Genomic DNA, 19,618 nt, shown 5'->3' with positions numbered 1-19,618 from the left:
GGTAGTAATCTGCCTTCCTGTTCTTGGCACCAAAGTGGATAATCATACATTTATCCACATTAAACTGCATCTGCCATTCATCTGACCACTCACCTAACCTGTCCAGGTCACCCTGTAATCTCCTAACATCCTCCTCACATTTCACCCTGCCACCCAGCTTTGTATCATCAGCAAATTTACTAATGTTACTATTAATACCATCTTCTATATCACTAAAGAGTGGTGATACAGTCAGTTCTGCTATAAGGTGGTAGTTCCATTCTCGTGCAATACCATGATACAAGAAAATCAAGTAATAGCAGCACCATTTAAACTAATGGGGCTGCAATCACATTATAACCAATACACGCTTTAAAACTTTGCACTTTGGAAAGAGTGTCCCCAGTTTGTCAGTCATGTTATAGCGAATTTGCGTTAACAATGCATGCGTTAAAGCAGAACAACTTGTAATTGGATTTTAGTGAGCAGTTGTACCCAGTATCCAACATAAAGTCGCACATTTACGTAACTATTGTTTTTTTTGGAACAAATTCTCCACCCACATTCAATGTGGAATCTTCCCATAAAACAGTTTGTCATGTTACAACACTCCTATTGGTAGGATGATGAAACTGCTGTATGATAAATTTCCCAGGAAAGCTGTGGATATAGAGAGCTTTCATGGAGGAAATTGACAGGAAACACCTACAGATGTAAGATGTTTTCATATATTATACATTCATAGTTAAATGGCAGAACACACAGCAATTAGGGAGAGGAGAAGTTGATTAAAGCATAATAGTTTCTTTGCTCTCTTCAGAGTTGGAACTTGCAAAACCAAGAATTCTAATACCCCACCTGGCAGGAAGGTGTAATTACAGCATCATAAAAGCTGTGCGCATTAGGGATATGGACAAGTAAATACGTTTGCAATGGAGTGTGGTAAACTCAAGACGTGAAGCGAAAATCAGATTTTTAATGTATTATTTGGAAAAATGAGGGTGCAGAACTGTGATCTGTTGCACTTAGGGATCTTTGCTCACTTGGAGATTATTTTAAATAAACTTAAATAACTCAGATCGTTTTTATAAAAATGCACAAGCATCAAGCATGTAAGCTGGGTTTTAAAGCTGGGCGGGGCAGTTTGCAAAGTGGAAGAAAAAAGGTATTTTTTGAAACTTTTTCAATAACTCCCTAATTGTATATTTATTTTTAATATCTGTAATATATTGTCACTTGCACATTTTTTTCTATCTACACACAAAGTTCTGTTATAATCCTTCAATCACACTTTTGTGTCAACTTTTCCTGTTAAATGTTATTATGTCCATCTTACACCAGAAACTGCCTGTATGAACTTGTCACTAATTACACCCTTCTACATTTCATCTCCTGACTTTTTAGTTTGTATTGGCAAACATCTGTGATATTCCAGCCAACTCTATGTTTCTGCTTCTCAAACTGCCATATGCTTTGCTATTTAACCATAAATAATAATATAAAGTCAAAATATTATATATCAAGATTGTCAGAAGTGTGACAGAATACTCCCCAGTTGCCTAGATGAGTGCAGCTTCAACAATACTCAAGAACCTCAACACCATCCAAGACAAAGCAGACTGCTTGATCAACCATTTTAACCATTTATTCCACCAACAGCCCCCTCTGTGAAGCATAGTGGCCATAATGTTTACCATCTACAAGATGCTCTGCAGCATCTCAGTAAGGCTGTTTTTCAAAGGTAATGTCCAAACCATCTTGATGGGAAAGAACCACATATACACGGGACCACCACCGCTCCAAGTTCTCCTCTGAGCCACACCATATTTGGACCTATGTTTAGATCAGAGTGGTGCTGGAAAAGCACAGCAGGTTAGGCAGCATCCGAGGAGCAGGAAAGTAGACGTTTTGGGCAAAAGCCCTTCATCGGACTTTTGCCCGAAACATTGATTTTACTGCTCCTCGGATGCTGCCTGACCTGCTGTGCTTTTCCAGCACCACTCTGATCTAAACTCTGGGTTTCCAGCATCTGCAGTCCTCACTTTTGCCATATTTGGACTTACACCAATATTGGCAATCCTTCACTCTCACATGGTCAAAATCCAGGAACGCTCTTCCCCATAGCATGATGGGTGCTTCTACTTGATATGGACAGTCGTTGTTCAGAAAGGCAGTGCGTCAAAAGCATCTAGGAATAGGCAATAAATGCTGGTCCAGACAGAATGCCCCGATTGTATAGACGTATAGCATTGACACAAATCCTTTGGTCCAACCATTCCGTGCTGACCACAAACCCAAACTAAATTAGTCCCACCTGCCTGCGCTTGGCCCAAATCCCTCCAAACATTTCTTATTCATGTACTTTGGAAAATGTCTTTTAAATGTTGGAACTGTACCCGCTTCCGCATGCAAACCATTCCCTGTGTAAAAAAAAATTGCCCCTTTTTTAAAAATCTTTCTCCTCTCACTCTAAAAAATGCCCCTTCGTCTTGAAATTCCCCACCTTAGGGAAAGACACCTGCTATCCACCTTATTTATACCCCTTGATTATTTTATAAGGTCACGTCTCAACCTCCTACACTCCAGTGAAAATGTTCCAGTCTATCCAGTCTCTCCTTATAACTCAAAACCATGCAATCTCGGCCAAATCTTGGTAAATGTCTTCTGAACCCTATTCAGTTTCATAATATCCTTCCTCTAAGTGGGTGATCAGTTCTACATTTTGTCATTTACATAAATGATTTGGATGTGAGTATAAGAGGCAGGCGGAAGCGGCAGGGACAGACCACTATAAACACCGGAGGAAACATCAAAGAAGCGCTTCACAGGAGGCTCCCAAGCACTGATGATGTCGCCTAGCCAGGGGACGAAACGTTTGCAACAAAAACTTCCAGCTCGGCGAACAGAACCACAACAGACCTTAGAGTGCAGGTTCATAGCTCCTTGAAAGTGGAGTCGCAGGTAGATAGGATGGTGAAGAAGGCATTTGATATGCTTTCCTTTATTGGTCAGAGTATTGAGTACAGGAATTGGGAGGTCATATTGTGGCTGTACAGGACATTGGTTAGGCCACTATTGGAATATTGCATGCAATTTTGGTCTCCTTCCTATCGGAAAGATGCTGTGAAACTTGAAAGGGTTCAGAAAAGATTTACAAGGATGTTGCCAGAGTTGGAGGATTTGAGCTATAGGGAGAGGCTGAACAGGCTGGTTCTACTTTCCCTCATGCTCAGAGGCTGAGGGGTGACCTTATAGAGATTTACAAAATTATGAGGGGCATGGATAGGGTAAGTAGGCAAAGTCTTTTCCCTGGGGTGGGGGAGTTCAGAACTAGAGCGTGTAGGTTTAGAGTGAGAGGGGAAAGATATAAAAGAGACCTACGGGGCAACTTTTTCACCCAGAGGGTGGTATGTGTATGGAATGAGCTGCAGAGGATGTGGTGGAGGCTGGTACAATTGCAAACTTTGGATGGGTATATAAATAGGAGGGTTATGGGCCGGGTGCTGGCAGGTGGGACTAGATTGGGTTGGGATATCTGGTCGGCATGGACGGGTTGGACCGAAGGGTCTGTTTCCATGCTGTACATCTCTATGACTCTATGACTCTGTAAGAGACCTAACCTTTGAAAGAATTTCTTAAAAATGAATATGAGACTTTAAAGTGCTGTCTATTTACTTTGTAAATGTGGACCAATTATCAGCAGCCTTCTAATTTTACCTAAAGACCAAACTGAGTCCCAACTTGGTCTGTAACAACACCATGTGATTCACCAGATATGCAATTTTCAGTTTGCAATAGAAGTACAATGAAGAAATGTACAATTATACTCTATACCTAACTCTGGATGCCCTCGTATTCCTCATTTGGAGGCACTCCAATGATGATTTAAGTGATGAGCGAATGTCCTTAATACTGATCTCTCAAAATTACTCGGTGTTTGGTTCTGTTCTGTCTGGTTAGCCTCACCGTGAAAGACAACACATTAAAGATGTCTGATACATCCATTCTTCCAATAATGACTGATAGTTGTCAGGATTAAAAAAAAGACATAAATGTCTGGCTTGAAGTAACTGATAATTATCCATTAAAAAAAATAAGAATTGTTTTTTCGTGCAGGGCATGTTCTGAAGTTACAACTAATCTGGGCAGGAAATGAATCTTAATAACTGCTTGTGAAGCGAGTGACATTTGAAACTTTTGACTGATTATTTTCAAGCTAGATGGCTTTAACCCAAAGACACGTTCACTTTCATTAACAGCAACAAAAGCATTTTCTTTGCTGAGTCTATGATTCCTGGTGTGTGAGCAGGAAGAGTCTACATTTTATACACAGTCACTGATGGAAAGAGAAATGCCATTTTCTACTGATTGTTTTCCTACACAAAAGAGATCGTGGTCCCTTTTACTTTGTAAATGAAACGCTTCGCACGAAAGAGTCTTTTTACTAAAAAAAGCCCCCGATTTAGTTCACTACTCTTGCATCATAAAGAGCATTGTACTCACTGACAAGAGAAGGAGCTGGTTTGTGTGAGGCCGAGCCAGTTAACACTACACATAATCAATTGGAATCAAAATGGAATTATTTGCCATGAGTTGTTCAGTGTTTTGATTCGTGCACAGGGTCAGATTTGGCAACTGTGCCACGACTTTTCAAACTTGCTTCATCGTCTTGTCATTCAGGAACCATGAGTGAAAATGCAGTTACACATATGCTTGTGACTCAAGATTGCTAAAAGAAAGTTTTCCACAACTGAAATCTATCAGATTATCATAGCAAACTTTCGCCAGTCCTCCCCTTGGCTCTGCCTAAGAAGCCAATGCACGACTGGTGCAAAATGCAGTAATCTACAGATGTAGTTTGATGTGAGTTTAGAGTTGTGATCTGTTTTTAAATAGCTCCTGGTAAGAGAGACTGTACCATAGGTATTTGGATGTGAGCTTCCTGTTAATGGCCATTTGCAAGGCTCAAATAAGATCAAAGTTTAAATCCAACTTTTTACTATTGACAATTGTTAATCCACTACTGAAGGTTCAGAAATACTCAAATTGACACTGAACTCAGAGCAAAGCATGTTCTCCACAATTGCCGCCCCTTTTCACTCCTGAAAGATTTTCTGCTGAAATTAACCAAGCTGTGTTTTCTCTTTCCAAAATGAAATGGTAGAGGTTGTACCAACAGGCTGTGGTGTAAAGTTTTCGAATGTGTACAAATTCCATCTGCCCAGCTTTGAAGGGGGCAGTCCTGTCTTGTAACTGGATGCCTAGAAAACCTTTAAAACATATAGTGGGTGTCATATGTCTGGTGTTGCAGATGCAAGAACCTGGTGGCGGAGATTCCCTCCTGGGAACGTATATTCATAAATTTAGTATTTCGAAAAAAAATGTTATGGCTACAATTGCATTTTCAATTTCCATGTAGAGTTTCAAGTTATTAGATGTTGTCCAGCTCTACAAATAATTTTCCTTCGAAGCAGAAAAAGCCTCAGAAGAGTTCTGCCTTTAATCATAACAATGAACCAGAAACCCTTTCCCTTCCTAGATTTAGGCATGGCAAACTTTAAAACAATAACAGTATTTGTATTTGTATCATGACTTTCACAATTTCAGGACATTCCACTACACTGCTGAAGTTTAATAATTGTTAAGTTCAGTTGCTGGTTAGGAAGGCGAATACAATAATAGCATTAATTTCGAGAGCATGGATTTACTGCTCAGGCTGATAACAGCTGTGGTCAGACTGCATTTGTAACATTGTGAGCAGTTTTGGGCCCCGCTTCTAATGATGTGCTGCCCTTGGAGAGGGAGCAGAGGAGAATTACAAGAATATCCCAGGGATGAAGTGCTTGTCATATGAGGAGCGGTTGAATAGCGTAGGTTTGTACTTGGGAGTTCACAAGGATGAAGAAGAATCTCATTGAAACTTACAGAATACTGAGAGGTTCGGATAGAGTGGATATGGAGAAGATATTTCCACTAGTGAGAAAGACAGTGATCTGAGGGCTCAGCCTCAGTGTTAAAGGACAACCCTGTAGAACTGAGATGAGCATGGAATTCTTCAGAGTATGGTGGAACTCATTGCCACATAAGGCTGTGGAGACTAAGACATTGAGTTTATTTAAGACAGAGATAGAGTCTTGATTGGTAAGACGATCAAGGGTTTTGAAGGGAGGGCAGGAGAATGGGGTTGAAAAACATATCAGCCATGATCAAATGGCACTGAAGTTTCGATGGGTCAAATGGCCTAATTATGCTCCTCTACCCAAAGCCTGTAGGAAATTTGCCAACCAAGAAATACAACAACAGTCAGATCATCTGTTTTAATGATGTTGCTCAGGGACAAATGTTGAATAGAACATTGGCAAAACGTTATCTGTTCTTCTTCAAATATTGACATCAGACCTTTTACATTCATCTGACAATTCAGTCAGGCTGTCTGTTTAATATCTTAGCCAAAAGGCAGCACCAACAACAGTGTAGCTCTCCTGCTGTACTGCACTTCAGTGTCAGCAAAAATGATGTACTGCACTCCTTGGGCTGAGGCTTGAACCCACAGCCTGCTGAATCAGGGGTGACTGTGAGTCAGGTCTCACAACTTAAAATTAATGCCAATAGCTTCCTTGGTTGGGTTGAGATTGGAGAAAGGAGTCTGAGTGAGGAATGAAGAAGCACCAAGTTGAAGTAAATATACCTTCTCAAAAGGAGAAATGGAGATTTGGAAAGAAGGAAAAAAGGCTTGTGTTTCACTCATTTAGTTACATAGCAACCTTGCTTGCAGTTTAAAAAGTATTATAAGTTCCATTTCACCTTTATGATGCTCACTCAATTTGATTTAAATATGGTTCTGACGGTGAGATATCTCACTTTTAAATAAGCATGCCTCGCTTATTGTCTTGTCCTTCATCTTCATAAATTTAAAAGGCATCTGGATGGGTATTTGAATAGAAAGGGTTTGGAGGGATATGCGCCAAGTGCTGGCAAATGGTATTACATTTATTTAGGATATCTGGTCAGCGTGGACGGGTTGGACTGAAGGGTCTGTTTCCATACTTTACATCTCTGTAACTCTTAAGTTCAGGCAGTTACTGCTTGCTCTCTCTCTCTCTCTCTCTCTCTCTGGTTCGGAAATGTGAATAATTCTGGGGGAAGGGAAAGAAAAGGAAGATTTAAGAATAGAATCGAAGGGAAAAAAGGTGATCAGGTTGTTAACTGTAAACTGTAAAAGGTGTTACAAGGAGTAAATCAACTGTCAGTGATGAATTAAAAGCAGCGTATTAATTATACTGTTCCCCTTCCCTTAAGGCTTGAATTGAATGAATGAGATTGCCCTGAAGTTATATCTAACAAGTCACAAGGAAAGGCAATTACTGTATCCCCAGGAAAGTGTCTTCTTCTGCTGTGAATTGCTAAGATTTTTGGGCCCACTTTATTTTAGTTACTAAGCTCTTGCTACTTAGCTTTTGTTTTGGGAGATTCTGAGTTGGAGTCTTTACACAATTGAGCCGGATTTAGCTTTTATAAACAATAGCAAAGCAACTTCAACGTTAAATCCCTGCATAGTGGCGGAATTAGGCAGTTCGAGAGTTATCTTTCTCTTTAATGTTGATAGCGCCATTGGGTTACTTTGAGCTCAAACTGCACTGAAAAAAAATCAAGGAAAGTCATTGCAAGAAATCTCAAGGTCTGTGAGGAAATGTTTAAAGCTTCACTAACTCCAGATTTACCAGGGCTGCTGATTATTCTTTTCCCCGCATGTAGAGTTTACACTAACTTGTTTCACATGCGTAAACATTCTGATATCAAGCACATAGTTCTGAATCCAGGGAGCCTCTCCTTTGTACTCTATCATATTTTCAGTTAGACTTTTTTTTAGGTCTCTTTATCTTAATGATTCCACTTGGCCATTGCTCCTCTGAACTTTTGTCTGTTGTTCTTTCACAGTGCTAAATAAACCATCATAGATGCTGACCCAAAAATGATTACACCTTCACAAAATCTTGCTTTCAAAGACTTTCTCAGTGTAAATCTCTTTAATCATGTATTCTCGCGGCAATCTGCAGGCTTTTAAACTCAAGCTTTCAGTTACCTAGCCAGCCGCATTTGGCTTAGTTTTCCTGCTCATCCTCACGGCGTTAGAGTTTTGTTTTCATTTCTCAATAACATTGCAGATAAGCACTTGATTTCACGTAAGATGAAGACCAAAAATGCTTACCATTCCTGCTTTTTAAGACAACTTGTCATGGGAGTATAACAGCATTGCATTGCCCTCCTTTGGCCATGAAACTGTAAGTACAGTGGATAGATTTTACTTCCATCTTAAAGGTATTCATCAGCCATGGCCTTCTGAAGCACAGGGTTCAAATTTGCACAATTCTCTGAGAGAAGAAAATTCTGTTCATCTTTGTCCTGAAGGAGGTCAGCACTCTTTCATTCTGGTCTGACTCACAAGAGAATCATCTTTTCCAAGTCAGCCTAGTCAAGACCATTCAGGGTCTGAAACACTTCAACAAAGTCACCCCCTCACTTGACTGAGCTCCAGTGGAAACAGGCCCAGCCTATCCAACTTATCCTCATAAGAAAACCCACTCATTTCAGGTATCTATCAATAAACGTCATCTGAACCACCTCCGATGCATTTAGATTACTCTTTAAGTAAGGAGACCAAAAACCGCATTCACAAGCAGGGGAATCAGAGGTTATTGGGAAAAGTGGAATTCAAAACACAAACAGGTCAACCGCGATCATTTTGAATGTCAGAGCAGGCTGAAAGAGTTGCTTCTGCTCCCATTTCATGTGTTCCTATGCAACACATTGTGGGCGGCACGGTGGCACAGTGGTTAGCACTGCTGCCTCACAGCGCCAGAGACCCGGGTTCAATTCCCGCCTCAGGCGACTGACTGTGTGGAGTTTGCACGTTCTCCCCGTGTCTGCGTGGGTTTCCTCCGGGTGCTCCGGTTTCCTCCCACAGTTCAAAGATGTGCAGGTTAGGTAATGTTAGGTAAGGGGTAAATGTAGGGGTATGGGTGGGTTGCGCTTCGGCGGGTCGGTGTGGACTTGTTGGGCCGAAGGGCCTGTTTCCACACTGTAATGTAATCTAATCATAACCACTTTGCTATCACATAGTGTACTTAGTTTATAGCAACCACACAGTGATCAACAAATGTGAACTTGTAAGTACGTGAATGACAGGATGTAATAAGTCCACATGTTAATCTTGTCAATTATCCGCTGAACTGCTTGATAAGGGCCACCCAGTAGGATCCGCCTGATTCCTCGATGGTAAATCACCATGTTTTTCTGAAGAGAGATTGCTGAAAACGTAACCGTCCATTTCCCATCCCTCCATGACAAAGTGGGGGCGTATGAAGAATTGAAAAGGAAAAATCTGCAAGTCTACGAGGAAAGGGCTGGTGGAGTGGGACTTAACACTCAGTCCTTTCAAAGAATCAGCTACGGCAAGATGGACCAAATTGCCATCTTTGATGCTCCTTGACTATGTGTGACTTCCATAAACTTCATTGAAGAAATGCTAAAATCAGAAGAGGGATAGAGTTCAGTTCTGACAAAATCACTGCAGCCTGAACTGCAGTCAAGTTTCTCGCTCAGTTTGCTGTTTGTTATAGCACTATTTCTTTGCTTGTGTTAAAACAGGCCATGACTGCACACTGTGCCTGTCTGTTGATCTTCCTTTGTGCTTGGATCGTTTCCCAGTTGGAATGTTTTCAGTTCCTTGAGATAAAGGTTAGACTACCTCACAGACACTTCCAGCTGGAGGGGGAAGAAGGAATGATCATCACACAGTGCAGGTGATGCCAAACAAATTCTCCCCCAGGGAAAGTGCTTGATTAAACAAGAGAGACAATTTATAACTTACCGCCGTTCTACATTTGTTTGTTAATTTTCAGAATTGTGCATCTGGATTGAAGATTTATAGCGATTTATTGTCACTTGAATTTGTGAAAATACACTGAGATGTGTATAAGTTGCTGCAATTCAGCACAATTTTAGTTATAGAAATTATACAAAGAAATAACTGAGACAAAGTTAGGACAAAATTGATCTTTTTTTCCCGCCATGGCTCCTGGGTTTCTGGTTGGCTCGTGGATGTCGCCAATGAAGTGTCCCTGAGGCTACCAAAGCAAGGATTTCCTGACTGGACTCACCATACTGCCTCTGCCGAAGGTGACACTGAAGCCACTGCATCACTGCAGTAGCCAAGAGTGGTAGACCAGAACCGCCATACCACCACCGCTGAAACTGCCGCATGGAGGAACGGACCTGACCCACTGACAATGAACCCTTCGATAAAGCCGCAGCCACAATGGCCATGAGGAACGGACATCCGGATCCACGGCGCTGCAGCAACAGGCCCTCGCAACCGCCTTCCTCCACTACCTCTCCACCCCAGCAGAAAAGAAGAAAAAGTGAACTTTGACACAAAAGCGAAATGTAGAAACAAAACAAGAAAGAAGGAACAAAGAAGAGTGTGGTTGGCCAGGTGAGAGGAAGCGGGCACAGAGCCTGGCTACTTCCTATCTGCTGTAGCCGCCATCTTGATCAAGGCCAGTTGTTTAGGAGATGGGGATTCACACTGGAGATGCAGTAATTATGGAGGCTTAAACTCGAGTAATGCTTCTGAACATTTAGGTTTGTATCACTGAACAAAATAATTACTGCTCAGTTGACTATGTCATTTATGTTTTGGTTCTTAAACCATCCTTCAAACACTGAAGAATAATTGAACAATCCAGCACATAAGGATGCCACTTGATCTGTCATGTCTGTATTTGATCTAGCAAGCTCTCTAAAAGAGTTAAACACTTATTTTCACTCCTTTGTTTTTTCCCTATGGCCTTGCAAATTTCTTTCTTTTTATTATATATCCAATTGGTTATTAAAACTTACTATTGAATCACCTAACGTACAGAGCATGCCAGACCAAAAGCATAAAGAAAATCTCCTTCTCTTTACCCTGGATTTTAGATTGTCTTGGTGACTGTTTGTGAATGGAAAATGTTAGCAGCAGAGATGATGAATGATCTCATAACAGTTCTGAGGAAGATAAACTGTAGGTCTCCAGGGTTAGAGCAGGAGGAATGAGACTGACTAGATTTCTGTACAGAGAGAGAGCTGGCATGGACCCAGTGAGCCAAATGGCTTCTGCCTTTGCTGAGGTGTCAGAAATAATGAATTAAGTCTGTGTCATGTAGTTACTGATCTGCTGACCAATTGAATTAATTGGTTAGGAAGAAAAAGGCAAGTGTTTAATTGAAGGATGGCAAGAAGCAAACTGAGCAAATCACAGATTTGTCACTCCAAAATCACCCATTGCAGGTTAAGGTTGCTAGCTGTTCTCAAGCAGGTCAGAATGAGGAGATAGCCACAGGAGCTCAGTGGTGGGGCAGTTAAAGAATTCTAGAACTGTACAGCATGGAAACAGATCCTTTGGTCCAGCTCATCCATGCAAACCAGATATCCTACATTAATCAAGTGCCATTTGCTAACATTTGGTCCATATTCCTCCAAATCCATCCTATTCATATATGCCTATCCAGATACCTTTTAAATGTTGTAATTGTACCAGCCTCTGCCACTTCTTCTGGCAGCTCATTCCATACACACACCACCCTCTGCATGATTGTACAAATGAAATGAAAAATAAGCACTAAAAATTATATTATTCCATAATATTCCAGAATTATGGTGATTTCTAGATGCCCAAGAGAAATCAGGAAAGATAGAGGTTAGCATTAACACTTCTCTTTGTAAAGGTGGATGAGAAAAGCTGACGATGGGCATTGGAAATTATCATCAATACTCACTTCAGCAGAGTGGAAGTCAGAGTACACGGGGTTTTTTTGTTTGAACTTTGAGAGCTGTCACCGTTGGCTTATGAGAGGGATAGAGACAGACTATGGTCTGGCAGCTGTCATGATAGAGACTCTCCAGTTTTCCATGCCTAAGGAGAGAGAAGCTTGGTCCTAACTGCCACTTGGTGACCCCCTGTTGGGAGTGAGTGTAGGTGAGGACCCAGACACACAGAACCACAGCATACCATATAGTTAAACAGCTTACTGAAGTCGTTGTCTAAACTCTGTCACGATGACCAATCAATAACCTAATGCACTATAGAGTAGCTGGCACCTGTGAAATTATGTCTTAAGATAACCTGGCTGCTTCAGAAAAGAATGGAGTCTGGGAATGGAGGAGGCAGCAAAAGAGCACAAATTGGTTCTTGCTTCGAATGTACAAAGCAGTTTTAGACTGTACTAAGCTGTTCCATAATAATAAGCATAAAGTTGGAAGCGTTTTATCTGAATAAATAAATCTTTGTAATGCTTCCAGATTAATGGCCACTTTCTTTTCAGGGCCATATTCTTGATAAGTATGTCCAGATCGTTAGCAGTCAGTTAAACGCTCAACAGTACATTGTGCAGGATCTAATGAAATATTATCCCACCATCCAGCAGAATAATAAAAAAATTGTCAGAGGAATTAACGGAAAGGAATAAAATGATGTCATGATTTTGATGAGGAACACAGAGATTTAACTCGACTTCAAATATTCCCCATCCAACTGTCTTTTTATTACCGTCAGACCATAGCCTAATTTGAACCAGAAGTTGAGTTGCCTCCTGTAGACTCTGTTAGCTTTGGGGTTTGGGTTTAATATATTCCAGCATGCTTTATTGAAAACAGCAATTGGTTAGCAATTCATAAGCCTTTGTTTGATGCAGTATTGAGAGCAAATAATCTGTGGAACTAATCACAGAAGATCAATTGTTTTGCAAAATGGCTCAGTATCTGAAAATGATTGTGCTCAATTATTTGGTTAATAATTCAGCTAAATCTGCGTATTAATCTCTCTCTTTTTGTGTGTGTGTGTTGCACGAATTGGGAGACCAATTGGGAAACAAATCACATGGTTCATCCACTTTACATATTTGAAATGAAAATGTTGAAATACATGCCAAGCACTTTGAAATATCATTTGGGTAACACCAACTGAAGTGTGTCAAAGAGCCATGTTGCTAGTTACATTTGACTCTGGTTGTGGGTCTCCGTTTCCAAAAAAAGAAGTGCACCTTCTCTCCTCAGTGTGAAAAGTCACATCCTATTAGGTACAGGAACTGGGGAGAGAGGATACATATATACATGTGGCCTTTGATCTCAACTCACCTCCTCGTCTTATTGAATGCAGCTTTTCTGTGCTGGTGCTAGCTGTGCTTGCAAATTATACCACTGCAGAAAATGCAACTTTTGGTTAATGTAAAAGAGGCTAGTGCTGTGCCTAGAGGGCATGTGCATCTCATGAGATGAAAAAAACTTTGTTACCAAGGCCCAGAACAGTCATTATACAGTTGTGAGGCGAGCCACTGAATGTCACTTGCTTACAAGAGCCTGTTTAGCTCACATGAAAACTTGGCAGCTTTAAATCTATTTAATATCAACCCCCCTCTCCAGTTGTCCATCACCGTGACATATGTTTTATGAAAGATCTGAGTTTATTTTGTTGTTACAGTACTTTCTCCCATGAGTAGCACCTGCTGGCAGTGAAGAAATACCTAGAGTGTGTAACAATTTGTCACATTTTACATAGTAACAAAGGGAATAAATCAGGTATTTCATTTTTACATTACCACTGGAAAACTTTTCTGATCTTCCATCAAATACCATTACCCTCTGTTGCAAACAGCATGCATTCAGTGCAGAGATTGATCAAAAATAGTGAGTTTTGAGAAGATTTGTAGCTTAGGTTGATGGTATGTAAGTTAGCTCGCTGAGCTGGAAGGTTTGTTTTCAGACGTTTCGTCATCATACTAGGTAACATCATCAGTGAGAGTCCCTGGTGAAGCGTTGGTGGTATGTCCCGCCTCTCTTGCATGGTTAGAAAACACTACATTGGACAAACTAGCAGAAAACTTGCCACCAGGATACATGAACAGCAACTAAGCCCCACTATCACGAGTTTCTATACATACAAAGAAGGACACCACTTTGACTGGGACAACACACACATCCTAGGACAGGCGAAACAAAGACATGCACAAGAATTCTTAGAGGTATGGCATTCTAACCAGAACTCCATCAATAAACACCTCGATCTAGACCCTATCTACCTTACCTTGAAAAAAAAACTGGAAATGACATCACCCACCTTAAGAAACCAAGGCGTATAAATAGAGAGGTGGGACATACCACTAATGCTTCACCAGAGATTGGAACTGATGATGTTACCTAGTATGGTGACAAAACCTCTGAAAACAAACATTCAAGCTCAGCGAGCTAACTTACATAATTGATTAAAAATATCCAGTCACGTTCACTGGCATTGGGAAGAAATGCTAGGCTAATGGGTGAACAATAGGCTACTTAACAACAGGCTATTACTGTGTAATATTCTAATATTTGCAGTCTCAACACAAAACTAAAAAAGCTCAAATGTCTAATCTGGAGCCCTGTTTCACGCGTCAGGACAGATCTCTTGGGAGCTAGTGCACTTTCCCAGACTGTGACTTTACAGATATTGCTCTTTGTGCTCTGTTGCTGATGGTGTGACACTGTAAATGATTTATCAATGGGCCACATCATGAACAGGAACAAAGTTTAAAGCAGTGACATAAGGATATACTGCACATATGAACAAAGTGGAATTAAACATGTATTTATAAAGGCAACAAAAACAGAAGTTGCTGGAAAAGCTCAGCAGGTCTGGCAGCATCTGTGAAGAGAAATCAGGGTTAATATTTTGGGTCGGGTGACCCTACCTGAGACATGCATGACTGAGGTAGACTGGAATGCCTCGCTGTGCAAGGTGAGCCATCCTTTGCTGATCTGAGACCTAGGGAGCTCAGGCTTGCTGAGGATCCTCTGCCCAAGCACAGGTGCACTGTCTTTGACTTGACCAGTGCAAGCCATTGGAATCTGGGAGGCAGAGACTCAGGGCTCCTTGGAGTGTCCCAGAGACAAAAACCTTGGAGCACCTTGCTGCCCATCCTCATTTGCCAATGATTGCACAATGTTTAGCATCATTCACGACTCCTCAGATAAGATCTGGACAATATCCAGGCTTGGGCTGACAAGTGACAAGCAACATTCATACCACACAAATGCCAGACAATGACCATCACCAATAAGCGACACTCTAACCACTGTCCCTTTACATTCAACAGTATCACCATCACTGAATCCCCCACTGTCAACATCTTTGCGGTTACCAATGACCAGAAACTCAACTAGATTCATCACATAAACATGGTGGCTACAAGAGCAGGTCAGAGACTAGGGATCCTGCGATGAGTAACTCACCTCCTGACACCCCAACGTCTATCCACCATGTGCAAGGCACAAGACAGGAGTGTGATGGAATACTCTCCTCTTGCCTGGATGGGTGCAGCTCCAACAACGCTCAAGAAGCTTGACACCATCCAGGACAAAGCAACCCACTTGATTGACACCACATCTATAAACATTCAATCCCTCCACCACTGGCACTCAATAGCAGCAATGTGTACTATATACAAGATGCACTGCAGAAATTCACCAAACATCCTTATACAGCACCTTCCAAACCCACAACGACTTCCAACTGGGAGGACAAGGGCAGCAGGTACTTGGGAAAACCATCACCTGCAAGTTCCCCTCCAAGCTACTCACCACCCTGACTTGGAAATGTACTGCCATTCCTTCGCAGTCGTTGGTTCAAAGTCCTACTGTCAACCTACAGCAAATGGACTGCAACGATTCAAGAAGGCAGCTCACCACCACCACCTTCTCATGGGCAAATGGGGATGGGCTATCGATGCTGGCCAACCAGCTATGCCCAAGTTCCACAAATGAATAAAAACGAATCCTCCCAGAGTGCCCTGGCACCTCCATAACTCCCTGAGGATACAGGATGCCTGGAGGGAGGTCAAAATGCCTCGTGACCCTCTCGCTTCATCATTGCTGATCTTTTCTCATCCCTAGTCTGGTGGAGCGAAAGTCTGAGCTCAGTCACTGACCAACCACAACCCCCTCCCCCTGCTCCCCACCCCCCACAGCAAACCCCCCACCTTACAAATACCACCCATAGATGCAAGGAGTTTTAGAAAGGGACCACCAAATCTTCGACACAATGATCGGAGCATAAGGGTCATGAATATTCTTGTGATTGGCTGGAGGATAGAGATCCTGATCCAGACTTGAGCGGTTAGGACTGTAGTCAACGGAGTTTCGAAGGATAAATGGGAACCTTATAGAAACCTGTAAACCTCTAACAGGACCAGACAGGGTAAATGCAAGAAGGATATTCCTTATCACCAGGGATTCCAGAACCCGCGGTCACTGTTTGGGGATAAAGGATAAGCCATTTAGGATTGAGGTGTGTAGAAATTTCTTCACCCAGAGAGTGGAATTCTCTGTCACAGAAAGTGATTGAGGTTCAAGACATTGAATATTGTCAAGAAGGTGTTAAATACAATTCTTAGGGCTAAAGGGATCAAAGTGTAGAGGGAGAAACTAGAAACCAATTCAACCCTGATCATATTGAAGGGCCAAAAAGCCTACTTCTGATCCTACGTTTTCTGTTTCTGTTGTGACAGAGGCTGGAACTTCTGTTGTTTCTCACCTGAGATTTGGCTAATGCACCTACTGGTCTCAGTCCTTTTGAATTACTTTATGGACTTGAGATTAGAAGACCTCTGAAATAAATCAAAGACAAGTTCTCCATGTTAAACTGTGCATCCATATTTTTGGAGCCTGCAAAATCGCTCAGGAGCATCTCAAGCATCCCACAACCATGAAGAAACAGGCTGACAAACATACCAAATCTTGAACATTTCAGCCAGGGCATGAGGTGTTAGTACTGCTGCCTTTACAGAGTGAACTGTTCAAAGCGTTGTTCAGTGGTCCATATAAGGAAAAAAAGGTTTGTTGAAGCAAATCATTTGATTGAAACTCCAGATCACTGGAAGAAGAGAAGGCTGTTATATCAAACCAGGCTGGGAGTAGGCTCTGTTCTTGAGTCCATTCACAAGTTGGGTTGTGCGAACACAATGCAGGGCAATATAAAATAGCCATTCATAATAAGATGAAATGTTTGCATATTGGATCTTTGCAATTAGTGTGAATACAGAACAGCCTTGATTATCCGAACAAGGCGGGCAGGGAGTACTTTGTTTGGATAACTGATTATTCAGATAACAGATAGCATTTTAATAGGACCTTGAGATCTTGTTTGGATAATTGATGTTTGGATAACCGAGGTTGTTCTGTACACCCCTGTATGGGATCGGATTTGTAAGTGCAAGCATTTGTAAGTTGAATATTCATAAATTGGGAATCATTGAAAGGTTGTAAAGATAAAAGAGATAGTGAATGAAGCAGAAGGAGACATAAACAATTCCAAATAGAACCTTTTATCATCCAGTTAGCTAACACTGAGCTACATAAGAAAGGTTAGACAGTGTTTTTTTTAATTCATTCTTGGGATGAGAGTGTTGCTGGCTGGGCCAGCATTTATTGCCTATCCCCAATTGCCCCAGAGGGCAGTTAAAAGTTAACTACAGTGCTGTGGATCTGGAGACACATGTAGACTAGACCAAGTGAGGATAGAGGCTTCCTTCACTAGAAGACATCAGTGAACTAGATAGGGTTTTTCCTGACAATTGACAGTGGATTCATGGTCATCACGAGATTCTTAAATTCTAGATTTTGTTTTTAAATTAAATTTGAATGCCAATGTCTGCCATGGCAAGATTCCAACCTGGGTTCCCACAACATTACTGGATCTGTGGCTGAACAGTTTGGCAATAATACCACTAGACCATTACCTCCACATTTCAAATTGAGAGCGAGAGCAATGAGAAGACCAGCAAGATTGCTCAAAGAATTTAACATTGAAGCAAACCAGATTGAACAAGTTCAGCCGCATATAATATGGATACAGGAGTATTATCTCCAAGAAACTAAAATCTTTGTTAGTGCAGGGAAATATGCTCAGGGGAAAACAGAAAACCATCTCAATGAACCCAAAAATAATAGCTGAAATTCTCCGGTCATGTTAGGGTCTAAATGTGAAGGTTTGGTCAGAAGCTACATAGATGACAGAAAAATCAATGCAGTAACAAAGGCAGTTCCTTACCCAATTGCTCATTTGGAAGACTGTATTGAAACAGTTCACAATGTCACATTTCTTATGAAACCAGATTTGTTAGAGGTATGTTGGCAGCTTTCTTTCAAATCCTGAGCAAGTTTTAGCAGCCTTTGTCACACCAGAAGGTTTTCTCCAACGCCATGTGATAACAGTCAGGCTGAGAAATGCGTCAGCCTTTTTCCAGAGACTGATGAATCGACTGGTGGCCAGTTTTCCTAACTGTGTAGTGTGCTTGATGACATACTGGTACATAGTGAGACTTAGAAGAACCGCTTAGAAACTGTATTTAGAAAATTACAATGAGCTGATTTTGTGGTAAACTTTGCCAAAAGTGAATTTTTCTGAATTGTGGGTAACCCTACCTAGGGCAAGGACAAGTACGGCCAAGGACAGCAGAGGTACAGGCTTTCATGTAGTTCCCTTGTCACAAGACACTCTATAAAACTTACATCTTTGGTCATTTGGTCCTTAGATTCTTTGAGTATCCATGTTGTACTCGTTTTATAAAACTCCTGTTAACCAATTTGGGGCATTTCATTACAAGCTCCTAAGTTACTATATTGTTGTTATATAAGCAAATGCAACAGCCAGTTTACTGATAACAAGATCCCACTATGAGATAAAGCAAAATTCCTATGCCGTTTAGCACATTGTGCTAAAGGAAGCAAATTTCATGAAGCAAGAAATCACTTCCTGTTTTACTTGTTAGGCTCACAACCTGTACTTTTGATTTGGAGATGCTGGTGTTGGACTGGGGTGTACAAAGTTAAAAACCGTATAACACCAGGTTATAGTCCAACAGGTTTAATTGGAAGCACTAGCTTTCAGAGCGACACTCGTTCATCAGGTGGTTATTGTGACAGCAACCACCTGATGAAGGAGCAACGTTCCGAAAGTTGGCGCTTCCAATTAAACCTGTTGGACTATAACCTGGTGTTGTGTAATTTTTAAATCTGTACTTTGATTTACAGAATAGTGACAGCACAAACATTGCATGTATGGACTTTGGTGGGATTCATTCACTTATCCTTCCAATTGAACCCTAATATTTTTTGCTACCAGACATAAGTCAGCATGGCAAAATGGCTTAGTCTCCTTCAATTGTGGTTGGTGACCTCATTCATTCTTAAATTTGCACACATATTTCTCCACATTGCATCTTAATGAGGTGGTTGGATTCCCATAAATAGAATTATTTAACAAAAAGTATTCTAACCACTTCCCCATTCACAGACTGGTTCTGCTGATCTCTGCTGAAACTTTATTGCTGGAACAGCACAGCAGGTCAGGCAGCATCTAGGGAACAGAAGATTCGACGTTTCGGGCACATGCCCTTCTTCAGGAATGAGCAGAGAGTGTTCAGCAGGAGAAGATAAAAGGTAGGGAGGAGGGACTTGGAGGAGGGGCGTTGGAAATGTGATAGGTGGAAAGAGGTCAAGGTGAGGGTGATAGGTCGGAGTAGGGTGGAGGCGGAGAGGTCAAGAAGAAGACTGCAGGTCAGGAAGG

At 41.4% G+C, this 19,618-nt stretch overlaps 1 protein-coding gene across 2 annotated transcripts in view; it reads left to right on the top strand.

The window, feature by feature from the left end:
* gli2a (GLI family zinc finger 2a) overlaps positions 1–19,618 on the top strand; it is a 401,106-nt gene that overhangs the window by 171,363 nt on the left and 210,125 nt on the right. The gene's annotated exons all lie outside the window — the stretch shown is intronic.

This window comes from Chiloscyllium plagiosum, chromosome 7 (genome assembly GCF_004010195.1).
Source record: "Chiloscyllium plagiosum isolate BGI_BamShark_2017 chromosome 7, ASM401019v2, whole genome shotgun sequence".
NCBI classification, from domain to species: domain Eukaryota; kingdom Metazoa; phylum Chordata; class Chondrichthyes; order Orectolobiformes; family Hemiscylliidae; genus Chiloscyllium; species Chiloscyllium plagiosum.
The sequence above is the reverse complement of the archived record's forward strand: the minus strand, read 5'-3'. Positions and strand labels throughout refer to the sequence as shown.